At 44.9% G+C, this 17,773-nt stretch overlaps 1 long non-coding RNA gene across 1 annotated transcript in view; it reads left to right on the top strand.

Annotated features, from left to right (window-relative positions):
* Positions 1-17,555, top strand: part of LOC139995069 (uncharacterized) — a 99,625-nt gene extending 82,070 nt beyond the window's left edge. The window contains exon 3 of the long non-coding RNA XR_011801846.1: positions 17,484-17,555. This is a non-coding gene — a long non-coding RNA (uncharacterized lncRNA). The remainder of the gene's footprint in view (positions 1-17,483) is intronic.
* The last annotated feature ends 218 nt before the right edge of the window (positions 17,556-17,773 follow it).

Here is a 17,773-nt window from a genome sequence, read left to right as displayed (position 1 = left end):
GTACTCGTTTATATCTCTCTAACTGGTACCCTGCCGCCCTCGGCCCCCTCGCCGCCCGTTTTCGTGGCCTCGCCACCTGCACACGAGAAACAAGTCCAACAATAAGATTATAATAGCCTGTGGGAATGCGTCGTATTTATCATTGCCCATTGTTTACCAGCGTCAGGTCTCACTTTTTTAAATCGAACCCCTTGTGCCGCGTCCGTGCCCCCTATTTCGCTCTTGATCCTTTCACGAGCAGGCCTCGATCTTCGCCCTGGCAGAAAGAGCGGTCGAGTCCTTGCTCGCGATACCGCGCAAACAACACGACCGTTGGTATGTCCTGTTGCTCGTGCGACAGTGACGAACGGATGGACGGCCTTCGACAGCCGGGCAATTATCATAATCGATACTCTCGGAGCGTGAAACGATACATCCATCACGAACCTGGTTCAATTAACCTGGAAAAAGTGGTTCTCGGACTTAAAAAGTGTCCGGAGAAAGAATCGGCGGTAGAAATCGAGAAGTCGCAGAAATAACGAAGAAGAGGAAGAAGAAAAGGTTGGAAAAGAAAAAAGAGAAACACACACACACACATATATATATATGTATACACACGTATATCCTGCGGTGTCCTGCACGCGCGTATTTGCATGCCGTCTGTGCGGAGTAAGTTCGAAGGGGGCGTGGGGATCCTCTCCATTGGTTCACCATCCGAGTAATGGTCGCTTGCATTAGCTACTCCACGAGGGTCTGCTGGGCCCGTAGGCAAAGCAGAGACCCCGATAATTCCTCCCGCGGATCCTCCTCCGCCTCCCCCTCCGCCCCCGAGCTCTCTCGCTTCTAGTTTCTTCTTCCTCTTGTTCCTACTCCCATCGGTATGCGTCGTTGCAACAGCCTCGACTACGCCTACCGTTCCCTGCACCGGTTCCACGCGAAACTACGCCTACGTGACTTTCTTCGCTCGCCAGACAGTCCGGTGCTTCCTCTTTTTCGCGCCCCGGGGGTGGAAACGAGGGAACACGTTCCGCGGGCCCGGAAGAAGCGGCTCACGAATCGTCGCAACAACGAGTCCAAGCGGAATGTCGAAAGGGATGCGCGAAGGAGGGCGCGTATTTTAATATTTAGCGCGAAGGAACGTTAGACGAGCGATCGTAGATAAGCGGCGATGTTGCAGCGCGTACTTCGCTCCCACACCCTCTGTCACCGATGACGAAAATTCGGTTCACGGTCGCGCAAGCTCGCTAATTAGTCGTCCGGCCAAATGACTCGATGGTCCCACGAACGGAGGTCCCATATGCCGAGCTCGTTCGGGGTTAGATTAGAATCTTCGCTTCCGTCTCGTTCCATTTTACCTTCTCTCTCTCTGTCTCTCTCTCTCTTTTTCTCTCGATCGTTGGCCGCGTTCCGCGCCGCATCTTGCGGTACGTGCGTGCGTGCGTTTACGACCCTGGATGCGTTTTGTGATCCAGATCGAGGGGATCGTTATCTCGAGCTGGCCGGTTATGCCTCGGTCGTCGCAGAAAACCGTCTCACCTGGTTCCTCCTTCCGGAACGCCCTCCTAGACACCTCCACTCCTCTGCTTCTCTTCGCTCGTTCCCAAAGTTCGATTCCTTTCGACCAGACGAACTTTCCGCTCTGTTCGCTCGCGCCTGAAATCAGAGAGGACAGCGTCGATCGCGACGATGAAACGAGCTCGACGACGAGGAAAGCGCTGCTCTTTTCTTCGAACACGCGTGTCCATCTTTGACGTGACGAGAAATTAGTAAAAATTAGCAACAGCATTAGCGAAGATAGCGCGGTGGTGGATCAGGACAGAAGTTTAAAGAGATAGAAAGTTTGAGAAAAGACCGGAGGATGAGTGGCGGGCTACGTGGGACGCGCGTTCCAGCCTCCCTCCTTCCCCACGAAACTCGATCCACCTTGGAAGCCTATGGTTAGCGCTCCTAAAAGACCGATCGCGATCGGCGTATTCAAATTTAACGCCACGGTCGTGAGACTGGCCCTCTGAGCTGTATCGCCTTTCGCTACGATTTAATATCGGCCGCGTGCAACAGCGTGCATTTCGATCCTCGGCCGAACTTCGACACGATAATCGCGAGACGCCCGACGCGCACGAGTTTCACCGCGTTGCGCGTCGCTCGCGTCTACGCTAGATGCGAATCTCGAGCAAAAATTGGCGAAGGAAGCCACGGGGGTAGTCGATGGGTTTCCGCGAGGGGCAGGAGGCTGCCCTAGGTAGGGCAACATTATGCAAATCCGTAGTCAATACCTAATACAAGATAATCACGATGATTATACGTCCCAATCTGCCTTCTCACGGGGCCGGGGAATGTGTGCACACACAACGCACACCCTGGCCCCGTGATCGCCGCAGTTCTCTTCCTTTTTTCCCCGCACGCTTATCCTTTCCACCCTCTCACGGCGTCTGGCTGGAACTTGCAAGTGCCTGGATCGCCCCCAGGCGGGGTCTCGTGGCAAAAATGCATCGCTGCTTATCATACAATATGCTCGCGATGCACCTGGAGAGAGGGCACCGCTCTCAGCCCTCCACCTACCCGGCGTCCAGAAAGTATTTCCCCAGCGAACTTTCCAATTCTCGCGAATCTCTCGCCTTCGCGTCTTCGCTAGTTTCGCTTTTCCATTATTTCCACGCTTGTAGCGCTTCGCGCGAATATTTTCCAACGACCCGGACAGCGAACAAATCGACCTGTACGTAGCTAGAGACGAAGGTTTTTTCTCCTCGTCGCGGAACACCGTGTACCCGAGCGCAGAGACTTCCTCCACGCACTTACCCCCGGGTGGCACATAACATTATGTGGCTCCCCGCGAGAGAGCTCGTGTTTTCGTAAGAGCACGTATATATGGAAGTTGCGCGGTGCTTCTCGCTCGGACCGCGATGGCAGCCCGCGGCCAATTGGAAATTGTCCCTAATAACAGGGGAACACGCTGGACCGTCCACTCCTATCTCGCGGGGTGGATTGCTCCGCTCCGTTCTGCTCCGCTCCGCTTCTACCGCATACCACGGTGAAACGTATTCTTAGACGAGAGAACTGTGCGGGCTGTGATGGCTGAGAAAATAAATCCTTGCATCTTGCTCGCATCGCCCAGTGCTCCTCCGTACGACTCTCGCTGCCTGTGCTTTCCTTTTTAATTTCGTTAAATTTAGCCGACGAATTATAGCAGGCGACTGGTCGGTTGGCCCGCAGTGGACACGTGGGAAGGGCGAGGTGGAAAGCAGGAGGAAGCCGCGTGTTCCTTAATGAAACGTCGCGACAAAAAACAGCCACCACGGTAATGTATTCGCGGCGGAAGTAGGCCGACGGGGTTGGGGAACCTGCGGTACCGAGCGGCCAGCGGGCCCTTCGGCTAAGACCGTTACTAATTAACGCACACGAACCCGCCATATATCCGTCCTACCCTTCCCACGTGATTTATCGATGCAACGACTGCGACCGCGCCGATTTCCCGTCCGTTTCTCGATTCTATTTACGAGGAAATACGGTGAGGAATACCGGAGCGGATCCGCGGTCGCAGGATCGCGTTCTCGATCCTCGTAAGTCGAACGAGCCGCGTCGTCGAACGAGAACGCGCCGTCTCGCGGCTGGGTACAAACGAATCGACGCGACGTTTCTAACGTAATCAGTGGCCGAAAATTATCCGCGCGGTTCCCGTACACGTTGCTCGTCCTTCCTCATCCGTCCCCTTTTGCTTTTCTCTTTTTGCGAGCGAGCGAATTGCCGCGGTAGCGAGACCAGACAATTCCGTTGGCCGGCCGACGGAGACGGACGGACGCGTGCAACGGGAGTAAAACGAGAGGGAAAGAGAGAGTAGACGCGTGCACGAGTGCGTGATATCGCGGACACGCATCTAAGATCCTGCGCGGCGATATCGAGCACGCATATTACGAGGCCCAGAGAGCAGATGCTAAGTTCGGTTGAAGCCGAGCCGCTGCCTCCGTTCCCGGTCGTTGCTTCGACGCGAGCAGGAAAGAAGCACGCGAGGAAACGGACGCACGGGGAGACAATGAGGGACTTTTTCGAGCTGCCCCGCGGGAACCCGCCGCGATCATCCACTTCCTCCTCTGTTTTCGTCCAGACCTGCCGACAGTGCCGAGTCCAGGTACCGCGTTATCGGTAACCTCGTCGAGAGGCTTTCATCGTTTCCTCAAATTGTCGATATTGCGCGCGGCCATCGATAAGCCACGCTCACGGCCAAGCAAAGTGTCGCGTCAGCGTTAATTTCGGCTTAGGAGAGACACGCGGCATATAATTTCCTGCCACGTGGCCTCGCAGCTTTGCTACGACCTTTTTACAACTTTTACGAGTATCAGTTCCCGCGTGGTCGACTCAGCGCGCTGCCGAATACAAGCGTCGTTGGTGGTGGAAATTGAACATAGGCAGAGAACGGTTCGAAACGATACTGTCGAAGTGGGTCTCTCTTCTAGGAGAACTCTACATCTTCTCTGGTGTTTAGTTTTTGGTACAACGATTCTCTTTACAGCGGCTTCTTCGGGCTCTGTTATTGCGTTGACAACTATGTGATTGCGGATTTTGTCATTAGGTGGCAATGACAAAATCACTTAGTTGCCAACCCAATACAATACCGCAAGATCGCCGATATACAGACAATGCGGAAATGCAGACAAGTCGAAAGGGTCGGAAAACTCGAATAGGTCTAACGGCCATCAGTATATTTTGGCACCGCAGTTAGCCACCGGAGAGTCAAGAGTTGTGATTGTCACGTCTCCCACGATCCGTAGCGCGAGAGTAAAATTGGTAATTTCTTTCAAATCAAGGCAATTTAAAACGTTTATTTGAAACCGAGTTTGCAGTATTTGAAGCGAGAAGCAGTTAAAGCAGCTAAAAGCTATATCTTGCGATAAATTTATCCAACTATATTTTTATAACGATATTAAGACAGTTTATAACTGTAGACAAAGTCGGTAGTTTGAACAAACGTTGGGGATCTTCCCAAACATTTTCAACAGAAAGTCCCCGATGTTTTTTTATCTCTGACAGATATAAATAAATGTAGAGACTCAGAGAAGTCAATAATTAATTACCGTTCGTCAACCGAAGAATTACCATTGTCTATCGAAGAGTTAGTTATCATTTTGTTTATACAAGAGTTAGTTAACATTTTGTCAACCGAAGAATTACCATTGTCTATCCAAGAGTTAGTTACCATTTTATTAACCGAAGAATTACCATTGTCTATCGAAGAGTTAGTTATCATTTTGTTTATACAAGAGTTAGTTATCATTTTGTCAACCGAAGAATTACCATTGTTTATCGAAGAGTTAGTTATCTTTTTGTCTACCCAAAAGTTAGTTACCATTTTGTCAACCGAAGAATCATCATTTTGTCAACCGAAGAATTACTATTGTCTATCGAAGAGTTAGTTACCATTTTGTCTATCGAAGAGTTAGTTACCATTTTGTCAACCGAAGAATTACCATTGTTTATGGAAGAGTTAGTTATCATTTTGTTTATCGAAGAGTTAGTTACCATTTTGTCTATCGAAGAGTTAGTTACCATTTTGTCAACCGAAGAATTACCATTGTTTATGGAAGAGTTAGTTATCATTTTGTTTATCGAAGAGTTAGTTACCATTTTGTCTATCGAAGAGTTAGTTACCATTTTGTCAACCGAAGAATTACCATTGTTTATCGAAGAGTTAGTTATCATTTTGTTTATCGAAGAGTTAGTTACCATTTTTTCCATCCAAGAGTTAGTTATCATTTTGTCTATCCAAAAGTTAGTTACCATTTTGTCAATCGAAGAATTACCAGTGTCTATCGAAGAGTTAGTTACCATTTTGTCAACCGAAGAATTACCATTTTATCAACCGAAGAATTACCATTTTGTCAACCGAAGAATTTTATATCTGTCAGTCAATTGTCAATATGGAAATCGAGTAAGATTTGAATAAATCATTACATATTGTTAATTTACTTTCGAACAACTTTAATCCTCTCCCGTGTCAGTATTCCCGCACATAGCAGGTTAGCAAGTTACCGAAAGTGCAACTTATTGCCAGTTGCATTAAACGTCACTTAACGCTACCGAACGCGGCAATTAAATAAAACGTAACAGTGATATCACACTACTGCATTAAGTTGGCGTTAAATAATCATCGTTTTCCGTTTAACCCACTGTAATAAATCCATCTATCAGTACATTATCACGTCGAATAGAAACTATGGGAAATCTTAATTTCTAACATTTCTGAATAAAAAGTTTCTATGATTCATTCATGCACGCATTTGCTCTTTCTATTTCGAGATATATAAAACCTGAACAGATACGAATACGAGGAAGTTTGTATGAAATTTATCATCCGCGGGATGAGGGAACACGCGTCGACCAGCTCGCAGCGATAAGAAGGCGATTTCAGTGTTTTCTGTTTCTCTTTAGCTTCGAGAAACTTTGCAATTTGTCCAGCTACGACGTTCGGTAAATTGATTTAACTGCGGCGTCGTTATACGTCTACGCGTCACGTAGATGCATTTCTCATTGGAAGAAGATCGTTGCGGTGTTTTCTACGCAGTCTTCTAGCAATATCTTTTAATATTCAATAATCGAGTTCCTCGTATTCGAATTTCGCTTCTCTTACAAACCGGGAAAACGTGCGAAATATTCGCGAGAAATGTTGGACGTGAAATGGAAGGGAAAAATCACCCGTATGGATAACTGACTATTGTCTCTTATTTTTCCGAAATTTTCTACCGAGGAAGGGAAACGATTCTGTCGAAAAATACCCAGAGGAAGTCTGAACAGGATTATTCTGGAAATTATAAAGGGACAAAAAATGGAAAATTGGCTATTTGTAAAGTGTTTTAAAAAGCAGTTTCATTTCGATTGATCTCGACTTGGTTCCTATTAAAATTACTCGAATTGTAATTGCAAGTTGTAATTGAATTGCAGCGATTACGATTATAGTATAATACGCTATAGAACTATAGAAACATAGTAGATCGTTAGCACAATTTTCTCATACGATATACAAAATTAAAAATTAATTAATTTACAATATACGATTTTGTGCAATAATTTATTTCCTCGACTTTCTTCCGTTCACTGGGATATACAGAAAAATGGCTACACGTAATTCAACGTCGTAAAAGTAGAAAATATGTGGGAAGATGGTACAGCGAAAGATCGGAGAAGATGTACACGCGACGAAATCTGTCCACGATCGGTTCGTTTGCGATTCTCCAAGAATCCTTGATTCGAATTCACGCGGAATTTTCACCACCTCGCATACGTTAATCCTTAAATTAACTATGTCACCGGCGTGTGGCTGGTGTGCCATGAATTTTCGAGTCTTCGTGTTTATCGATGGCCGATCGTGCGTGTCGGAATCGCTTGAAATCGTTCCCGTTTCCCACCGAGCTTTATTTGAATACAGAACTAATTGAGACGGCGCAGGGATCGTCCAACGGAACGGAAATCCATCCAACGACCGCGTTCGTTTCTCTTTCATTGTCAATCTGTTTACCTGTGACGGGCAGTTGAAGGGAACGATATCGATAGAGATCGCTGCACAAATATTATATGTTCGTTTTTAGCTTTCTTTTCGAAGAAGACAGTTTTAGAAACTCAATGGTACTCGATGATTAGCTAGTTAAGTGTTTTCCACGAGTATACTCGTCAAGAAATGGCGATATTTTGTGTTACGACTTGTGAAACGACTGTTTTACTTTGAACTTTATTACAGACAGGACTCGTCGCAATGCAAAATATCGCCATCTCTTCGTGACGAGTATACTCGTGGAAAACAGCTGACGGTTAATCATTTCGAAACGAGTATACTCGTCAAAAAATGGCGATATTTTGTGTTACGACTTGTGAAACGACTGTTTTACTTTGAACTTTATTACAGACAGGACTCGTCGCAATGCAAAATATCGTCATCTCTTCGTGACGAGTATACTCGTGGAAAACAGCTGACGGTTAATCATTTCGAAACGAGTATACTCGTCAAAAAATGGCGATATTTTGTGTTATCCTATGAAACGACTGTTTTATTTTTTAACTTTATCACAGACAGGGTTTATGGTAACGCAAAATATCGCCATTTCTTCGTGACGAGTATACTCGTGGAAAACAGCTGACGGTTAATCATTTCGAAACGAGTATACTCGTCAAAAAATGGCGATATTTTGTGTTACGACTTGTGAAACGACTGTTTTAGTTTTGAACTTTATTACAGACAGGGCTCTTCGTGACGCAAAATATCGCCATTTCTTCGTGACGAGTATACTCGTGGAAAACAGCTGACGGTTAATCATTTCGAAACGAGTATACTCGTCAAAAAATGGCGATATTTTGTGTTACAACTTGTGAAACGACTGTTTTATTTTTTAACTTTATCACAGACAGGACTTGTCGTGACGCAAAATATCGCCATTTCTTCGTGACGAGTATACTCGTGGAAAACAGCTGACGGTTAATCATTTCGAAACGAGTATACTCGTCAAAAAATGGCGATATTTTGTGTTACGGCTTGTGAAATGACTGTTTTACTTTTGAACTTTATTACAGACAGGGCTCTCCGTGACGCAAAATATCGCCATTTCTTCGTGACGAGTATACTCGTGGAAAACAGCTGACGGTTAATCATCTCGAAACGAGTATACTCGTCAAAAAATGGCGATATTTTGTGTTACGACTTGTGAAACGACTGTTTTATTTTTTAACTTTATCACAGACAGGACTTGTCGTGACGCAAAATATCGCCATTTCTTCGTGACGAGTATACTCGTGGAAAAGAGCCAACATCTCGAAACGAAAGATACGCGACTCAGATCACTTTAGTAATCACCGACACGCGTATAAAGAAAGAAATCCGTTCCAACATAAACTTTGAACTTCGTCTTTTACTTTTTTCTTCCCCTTTGGGTGTCACTTGTTTGTCATACAGGTTCTTACAATTTGTATAATAGCAGTATATAGTACAATCTAGACACAAACCTCGATGTATACCATTATTTACTTTATTTATTTATTTATGTAGAAATGTACATATTAAATGAAAAGTTCATTCCGAAGACAAGGCAGGTCTTCCACAGTTAAACGCGAGGATCGTTTTGACGCTCGAAGAACTAAAAACGGGAAATACGTTGGAAAACGTGCACGGAAATTTAATTCGGAGAGCACATCCATGTATGCAGTACGGTGGCCAGCATATTTGACAATTTTTGCATTAATAAAATAAATCCTAAGAACGACACGAAGATGGTATCCCATTAGGAGTAGCCATCCACATTTTATTTAACAATTAAGCTAGAAAAATTGACCGCAATCCAGCTGGACAAATTGTAAAGTACAAATTAAATAATACAAAAAAAAAAAAAAATATATATGTTTTGTATCGTGAAACGTCTAACCAGAACATAGCCAAGCATACTCAGAAAAAATCCAAAGCCTCGAATGAAAAGAATTTAATCCACACATTCGACTAATTTTCTCGCGTACAATCACACCCTGCAGTACCTTCAATACTAGGACACCCTGTACATATTCCTCCACCCCATTCTTTCGTTTTCTCAGGTTTCTCGTCCGTACGACAATCTCATGCAATTTCTGCAACTATTCGGCGCACAAAAGATACGTCGTCGTTATGTAACTCGTATAATAAACGAAATTAAAATTACGACTTCTATTGGAAAGTACTGCGAGATAGATGCGAAGATAGCGAAGCTGTTGAGTTTCGCTGGAAATCGGTAGCAAAGTGGACGGCGAGGAAAAATTATAGCGCGAATACTAGCCAGCTTTAGCTACGATGGAAGTCAGCCCCCGGCAGGGTATTGTGTTACTCGGACCCTCCTATTAAATCGCGGCCACGGTCAGTATCATAGAGAAAATCGTAAACGCAGGGTGGAAAATCAAGATACGCGATACCGGCCATGGTCCACGCGCCGCGGAATTTTACGCTTTGTCAGATTTCAGGTGCGCCGTGGTTTCAGTCTGGTAATTTATTTAAGGCAGTGGAATACGCCGATACGCCCTTATTACTACCAGTTAATGAGTGGAAAGGAGCGCATTCCGTGGCGAACGCGCCAACGTTGCGCGCCCTCCCCCAACTCTTGGCAAATTGCTATCAGCGGTTGCTAATAGTTTGTTCCTCGTTATCGAAGCTTAATCGCCACCCGCGTACCCTGTTTTCGGTTATAATTACTTGGTGGCTGTGGTTCGCGTTTCTGCTCGATTAAATCTCGCCGTTCAACCTGTCTTGTATGCAGCAATCAGCCCGGCGCGACGCGACGCTCGGCTAAATCTACGGACGTTGTACGTCAGCGGCGCAGCGTACAGGGCAAACTCTTTTGTCTCACAAGCTGCAGATAAAATTGCGCCGATATCGATGCAGCAACGTTGGAACGTACGCGTCGCGCCTACCTTTTCCCTTGTTAAACGTCGAGGAACGTGATAATTTAGCCTAACAAACACGACTTTCTTCAGCTCAACTCTGAATTTTCTTTCTTTCTTTTTACATCTTCGATCATTTGGCCTTTCGTACGAGAATACGCCGTTTCTCAGACGACTTTGGTATGGAAAGTTGAAGATTAGCTGCGTTTAGTCTGCGGTTTCTTCTTGCATCGGGTAGCCCACGTTCTCTTCCCTCGGGCCTGTATTTTCTCAATTTTCCTTCGAAATTCAAAGGTTATTTTTTCGATTATTTTTCAGTTAGAAGCCTCCGAGGCTGCGTGTTTTATTTCCACGGCGGATTTCAGCGGACCCGGCGGACGCCTTCATTCCGCGAATGCCGCGGCGCAACGAGCGGAAAATATACGATCCGCAGGCGAAGGCGGATCGAACCGACTTAAACCTGGCGCCTTTTGTCTCTGCCGGCCGCATTTGTCGTGCCGGTATGCCTGGCGTTTCGCGCCTCGTCTACCCTGATTGGCAAATCGCTCCGTTTCTCGCGTTTCTTTCGTCCGTTTTTTCCCCTCCCGAGCTTCTTTACGAGCTGCCGGCTCGACGCACGTTGCTCTCGGTGTTACCTTGGAATCTGCGCCGAATAAATTACTCCAGGTTCGCAGCAACGCGGAACAATGCGCGGGGGATTGATCGCTGTGGCAATTATCAAGCTATTGTACGTACGTAGTTAGCGTCACTCGACTTTCGGTCCTCTGGTCCACTTTTCTCACGGTGCTCTAAGAATCCCGCGCAACGAGGACGGAGGATTTGTTGATCTTCCTGCAGTTTCGAGAGCGGAAAACAGTTACAGGTAGCCAGAGCAGGCGGATACGACGGTGGTATTTTAATATCGCGGTATTTTTGAAACGGCTAATTGCGAAACGTTTCTAAATTGTAGTAGGCGGTGAAACGTGTTGTTGGTTAAATCAATAATGAGACCAGTTAATTTAATTAACTATACAGATGTTTTAAACTTGTTGAAGTGGTCATCACTTCTAAGAAAACTCTACATCTGGTCTTTGATAAATGAGAATAAATCCAGTCATGTAACTTTCACACTGCGAACACAATTCTGCCCACAGGCGACCATAAATAATATTCCAATGCCAAACAAAGATTCAGTCAGATATCTGGGGATGATTCTAGACAGAAGAATGACATGGAAACGGCACATCGTAGATAAATCCAAAGAACTGAAAACGAAACTAAAAAAATTCTACTGGTTCATTGGCAGACGCTGCAACTTAAACATGCAGAGTAAAATGATGCTATACAAAATCATATTAAAACCTATTTGGACCTATGGGATCCAACTATGGGGAACAGCGAGCAACTCCAACATAGAAATTCTCCAACGATTCCAATCAAAAACTCTAAGATCCTTGATAGATGCACCTTGCTGTGTTACCAACGAAACGATACATCGCGACCTTAAGATACCCACAGTCAAAGAAGAAGTATCCAAGTTCAGAAACAGATATAATATGAGTTAACAACCACCGAATCCCATTAGTTACCCAATTACTTGACACGACGGATCAGATCCGCAGACTAAAAAGGCAATACTCCTTAGATCGAAGCATTAGATTCAACTAGAATCAAACATACTATAAACTTTTATAATCCAAGTTACAGTACCACGCCAAAGAAATTTACTTAAAATTCTGTATGAGAATTGATTGTAAATAATCTACTAAATAAAATAAAAAAAATCTGGTCTTTGAGTTTTCTCAAACACTGAAGCCATCGACAGCGTATAGACAAAAGACTGGGTCAAAGGCAGACCATAGACAGTAGACAGGCGACGATGACTTCGGGGCTTTCAGTCATAAGGTAACACTGCTAGCGTGCGGATCTGGACCAGCTCAAATTATATTCCTTCTTGTATTTAAATTTCTGTATTAAAATATATTTTCTACCTTACAATTTATCCACGCGTTCCTTTGTTCACATACATCTAATAACCTGAGCAAAACTGTAGAATATAAAATTAATCGCAAGCGTTGTTCGCTTGATGGTAGTCGTTATACTAGTTCGCTCTGATTTGCTGACTCCATACTGATACTCATTCGCACTACTAATGACTCGTGGAGAACTCGGTCGTCTATTTATTCTGGTCGAGGTTTGAACTAGGTTGCAAGTAGCAGCGAAATTGTTCTGTCCAGAGTTTGTTTATCACATTATGTGCATCGTACAGTGTCAATCTTCTGCGGCGAAACAACTATGTGAGGCATCTTCGTACCGAAACGTCCTAAGACGCGTATGCCGCTACAATTCCATTTGTAAGAAGCGTGAGGCTAGCGTGGAGCGCAGCAACGCCGGATGGAACCGACGCTATCCAGCGTGGACGAATTGCTGGATGCCGGAAATAGCCGATGTCAGCCGAAAGGGTTAATAAGGCGTAAATCAGGTAGAATCAGCGGGCTGTTAGCCCTCGTGGACGTGTTCGGCAAGTGACGTTTCCGAGAAGGTTGAGCGGGGACACGACAATCGTCGTCTAAAATCTCTCACGGTCCGCCCTCCCCCCCATCATTATTCCCGCATCACCCACGCCCGGCGTTCTCGGAGGCGCAAGAGAAACGTGGACAGGACACGTCGAACGTGTAGAGCGTAGAGACTGTAGACGATCCTGAGGAGGTGGCTGGGTTGCACGGGGGAGAGCTTAAGGGGCCTCGAAAGCTGCGTTGCGAATTATCAGTCGCGTGTGATCGGCTGGCCGACCGAGTCGGCCCCCGACAAAGACTCTGGCCATCCATAATTCAAGCAATCCGGTCATTGTGTGTCCCCGCGCGGCCGCCCAGGCGCCGATTGCCTCTTTAGCCGAGCGAAACGGCCCTCTTCGCGCCCCTCGCGACACCTTCGGCCGCGGCTCTTTACGTGTTAATTCCGATCCCTCTTGTACCTTCCGACACCCTATCACGCAGCCTCCGCTCTCTCGCATCGGAATTTCCTCCTTCCTGTCCGCCTTCGTGAAAGCTAATCCTTTGGCTACCGCCCGAGCTCTTCGTAGGTACCTCAGCAACTAGCACTGCGTTGCGACTTAGCCTTCGCAGGAACAGCTTCGCGTTTGGTTAATGTTTCCTCTACGATCGTGCAAACGCGTCTCGACGCTCGTATACCGAAGGAAAACCATTTGGCGATTCAGTCGTGGAAAATCGACGAAGTTTTCGTTCTTACGAGACAGGGCGGAGACGAGTAGAGCGTCTCTGTTTGTGTCTGAGACGACGAAGACAACTTCCTTGTCTTCCATGTTGAGTCTTCGCGACTGTGTTTTCGCACGCTTTTCCCAAGGCTTCGGTTTACGGACGTCGGTGCCTTTTTATACGGCGGCGGCTTCTGCCACGTTTCGGCCGGGTTTCACATTGATAACACGTCGGATTATATGTACAGGGTGTGCTGAATAACGTGGGCACTAGGTGATTGTTTAAAATGAGAAGAAAATGTGGAGTAAAATTGGTCGATTTAAGGCGTAGTTTACGAGAGAGTCGAGTTTGAAAATTTAAACTAATTGCGAACTAAACGTGGAATACGATGTTTTGTCAAGACGTTGCGTTTCTGAAAAAAATACATTTGACAATTTATCGATTCTTAACTGAACACGTTCGAGCTCAATTTTCTTGAGAATAAAGCCTTAAACGGAAAAATCTTATTTTCTATGTTTTACTTACTTTCCCTTCTACGATAATGTCCTGTTAATTGCCTACTCATATCCACTCGGTGATTAGCCACGATATTTATCAAGCACACTCGATAAATTTTCAAACTCGACTTTCCCGAAAACTAAACCGAAAATGAGAAAATCTTGTTGCGTATTATTTTCTTATTTTTCGTCCGCGTTATTCGTCCGCACCCTGTATATACGGCAGACATACGCGTACGTGATTTCTCGTTTGTTTAGCAGGGCTTCGCGTTGCGACAAGTGGATCGAGTCGATAGGAGGAACCATTTAATCAAAGATACTGTTTGATCAACGCTGTATAGTCATGTCGCTTCGCGATCGCATTGCGCTCTTGTAGATGTCGTGTGCAGTTATTGTAAATTCAAATGACTGTGCGCGTTCGCTCGCTTGGATGCGTGCGTTCCAGGAACAAAGCCTGGAAAGCGAAGCGTTACTCTACAAAGTTGTACAAAAACCCATTTGGCCCTGTGGGATTGAACCGTGCGAGACAGCCAGCGATTTTAACACAGAAATCCTCCAACGATTTCAATCGAGGACATTGACCAGTTGGTTGTTGCGAGCTCGTTGAAAAGTGTGAGAAAATAAGCCATGACGAGTATACTCGTCGAGCACAGAGTATGCGTGGCTGTTGTAATATAAAGTTAAATTCTAACGAATGCTTCATTTTTTAATTTTATTACCGATAGGCCTCGTCGCGATACAAGATATTGTAATTTCTTCGTGACGAGTATACTCGTCGAAAACAACTAACTGGTTAAGAACAGTCGCAAACGCTCCTTGGCTACGTGAAATCGATGAAACGATCCCTCGCGATCCGGAGATGAGGATACGATAAAAGGAGAAGCATCAACGTACAGCAATGAATATAATACACGCGTAAATAATCACCCGAACGTACTGATCACTCAACTGTTAGACAGCATGGAAGACGTTCACAGACTAAAATCCACTGACTATCTTCTAGAATTGCACGATAGATTCGGTTATAATGGGATATTCGCTCGCGTAAAAGCCAACTGTAAGGAACTTGAATTTACTTACAGTTACTTATAGTTAGTTGCTTATAGTTAGTTACTCATAGTTAGTTACTTATAGTTAGTTGTTTATAGTCAGTTGCTTATAGTTACTTGCTTATAGTTAGTTACTCATAGTTGCTTATAGTCAATTACTTATAGTTAGTTGCTTATAGTCAGTTACTCATAGTTGCTTATAGTTAGTTACTCATAGTTGCTTATAGTCAGTTACTAATAGTTAGCTGCTTATAGTCAGTTACTAATAGTTAGTTGCTTATAGTCAGTTACTTATAGTCAGTTACTTATAGTTAGTTGCTTATAATTAGTTACATATATATAATTAATAATAAATATAGTATAAATATACAAATAACAATATATACATACTTATACTAGTACAATTCTCGTTGAGAATTAATCGTAGTGTATTCGATGACTAAAGAAAAATTCCAGCAACGAATCCTCCTTCGTTCACTAACGACACTCCAGCTGGCGTAACCGTTAGCTCGTTCTTGTTACGATTGTTCTTGTTACGCAAGACTCTTCAAGCGAAGAATTTCTTTGTTTTTGACGACGTATCTATTTCAAATTTCCACTTACAGGCTGCATCACTCGACGAAGAAGATTCATCGCGAAGGACGAAACTTGGGCCGCTTACCTTACAATGCCCAGCAAAATATGCAAAAAATACATTAAAATAACACAGACGTTCCATGCTTTGCCTAAAAACGACGCGTTTCTCCTACAAATTTCATCAAATTTTATCAAATTGCCTCAAAATCGGAATTGTTCCTTAAAGAACGAGCTTTCCGAGCGACCAGATACAATCGTCCCAGCTCAATTCTTTCGTCCAGATTGACTTTCAACCTACTTCGGGATCGCTCGAGAGCAGTTTCCTCGGAGAAGCAGCCGATCACAGGTTATTTTCCGTGCGGGAAAGCAGCGGCTGCGATTGAAATGAAGCAATTAGAGAATTACCATACGTAATACCGGCCGTTTCCGAAAGCAGTAAGCGGAGGCGCACGCACGTTCGAACGCGAACGCGAACGTGGCTATCTGATAGGGACGTTTCCTCGCGTTTAACCGGAGGCATGCAACAAGCCTCGTGTGTACATTCTTCCTATGTGGCAACTCATTAAGGATACTCCACGGAACGTCTGACCGCCATTGAGCCTCACCCCTCCGCCGAGGGTTCAAGGTCCTCCCGTTTCTTTTCCCTTCCGTCGACCAACCTGAAGCAACTCTCTGTCTTTGCTTGCTTTGTTTAGACACGGGAGAAAGTCCTGCGCGGAAATCCAGCAGCGTTTGTCCTTCCTTAGAAATCAACCGCACATCCTTGTTTCTTGCATTTCTACCGATCAAACCTGAATCATCGTTCCGATGTACGTTGCTGTCTGAGATTGTTACGCCGTATGAAGCGGCCAACAAGTCAGCCCTTATTACCTGACTGTCAACGGCCCTCATACCGTTATTCTGATCTTCTACAGACCCAAGGACCCACCATATACTCTAACGATAGTTTAATGTCTAACGTATATAGATGGGTCGATCGGTCTGCACTAAAATTACGGGACGTAGAGTCCCAAAAAGTACTTTACGTTTACAGCGGGCTATTCACCACTACCTGGAATTTATTACGTGCTGGTAACAATCACGAATAAAACAGGTATCTGCCACACGGAAAGAGCGGATGTGTATACAAAGAAAAAGGGGACTTCATCCCAAAAAACAATATCATCCACTACCTAAGACGGTAGAAAGTCTCCTACTCCTGAGATGGCGAAAGAACGAACTGTGAGTCGAGTCTAGGCCAGTCTGTGCCACACATCTCCCGGGTTCCTTTGGCTCTTCAAGCCCTCGCGACAGTCAAGTCAACTGTTCGTACGACAATCGGGCATTCATATTAACTCTACGTTCCGTCTAAGTAATCAAATTCACCGACTTCGCTTGTGTATGAGAGTGTGTATCCGTGCAAAATAGAAATAAATATATATATTAATAAAACTGTAGACTACAGTTTTATTCCAACTGAACTACCCCTATTATCCTAAAAGAAATACGGGGATCGACCCGCTCGTGGTGTCGATTGATATAATCGTAACGGGAATTTACGAGTCCCGTTGACGCGCCTCCTCGCGAACGCGTCTCCCCGCGACTGGCCGAATTTACAGAGATAATGAGATCATAGTCGAAAATCGGATTAAAGAGCTTCGTTGGAAGCGCTTTCTCCATACCTGCGAAACGATTCCGAAGTGTCGAGGTATTAGGTTGTCCGAAAAGTTTCTTTCGTTTCATAAGACGAGCAATAATTTCTGTTTTGTATTATTTTATTGAATCCATTTCGTTGTATTTCTATTGTTATGTTCGTGCATAATTCAATAAATTAGTACAAAACGAAAAACATTGTGCGTCTATTATTTCCTCATACAACGAAAGAAACTTTTCGGACAACCTAATATCTGCGCGCGTAGTTGAAAATTCCTTGTACAATAGAAAACGCTGTAGGTGGCGCGTTGGAAACTCGTCACTTTTGGAAAATTGGCGAATGGGAAATGTTGTACGCAGCGAGAATATCTCAGCGTAGAATTCGAGTGGAATTCTTTCTTTCCATAGATACTCGTTAATGACGTTGGAAGATGACTTCGCGATGTTGGAGGAAACTACGAGTGCCAGTAAA

This window comes from Bombus fervidus, chromosome 15 (assembly GCF_041682495.2).
Source record: "Bombus fervidus isolate BK054 chromosome 15, iyBomFerv1, whole genome shotgun sequence".
Classification (NCBI taxonomy): domain Eukaryota; kingdom Metazoa; phylum Arthropoda; class Insecta; order Hymenoptera; family Apidae; genus Bombus; species Bombus fervidus.
The sequence above is the reverse complement of the archived record's forward strand: the minus strand, read 5'-3'. Positions and strand labels throughout refer to the sequence as shown.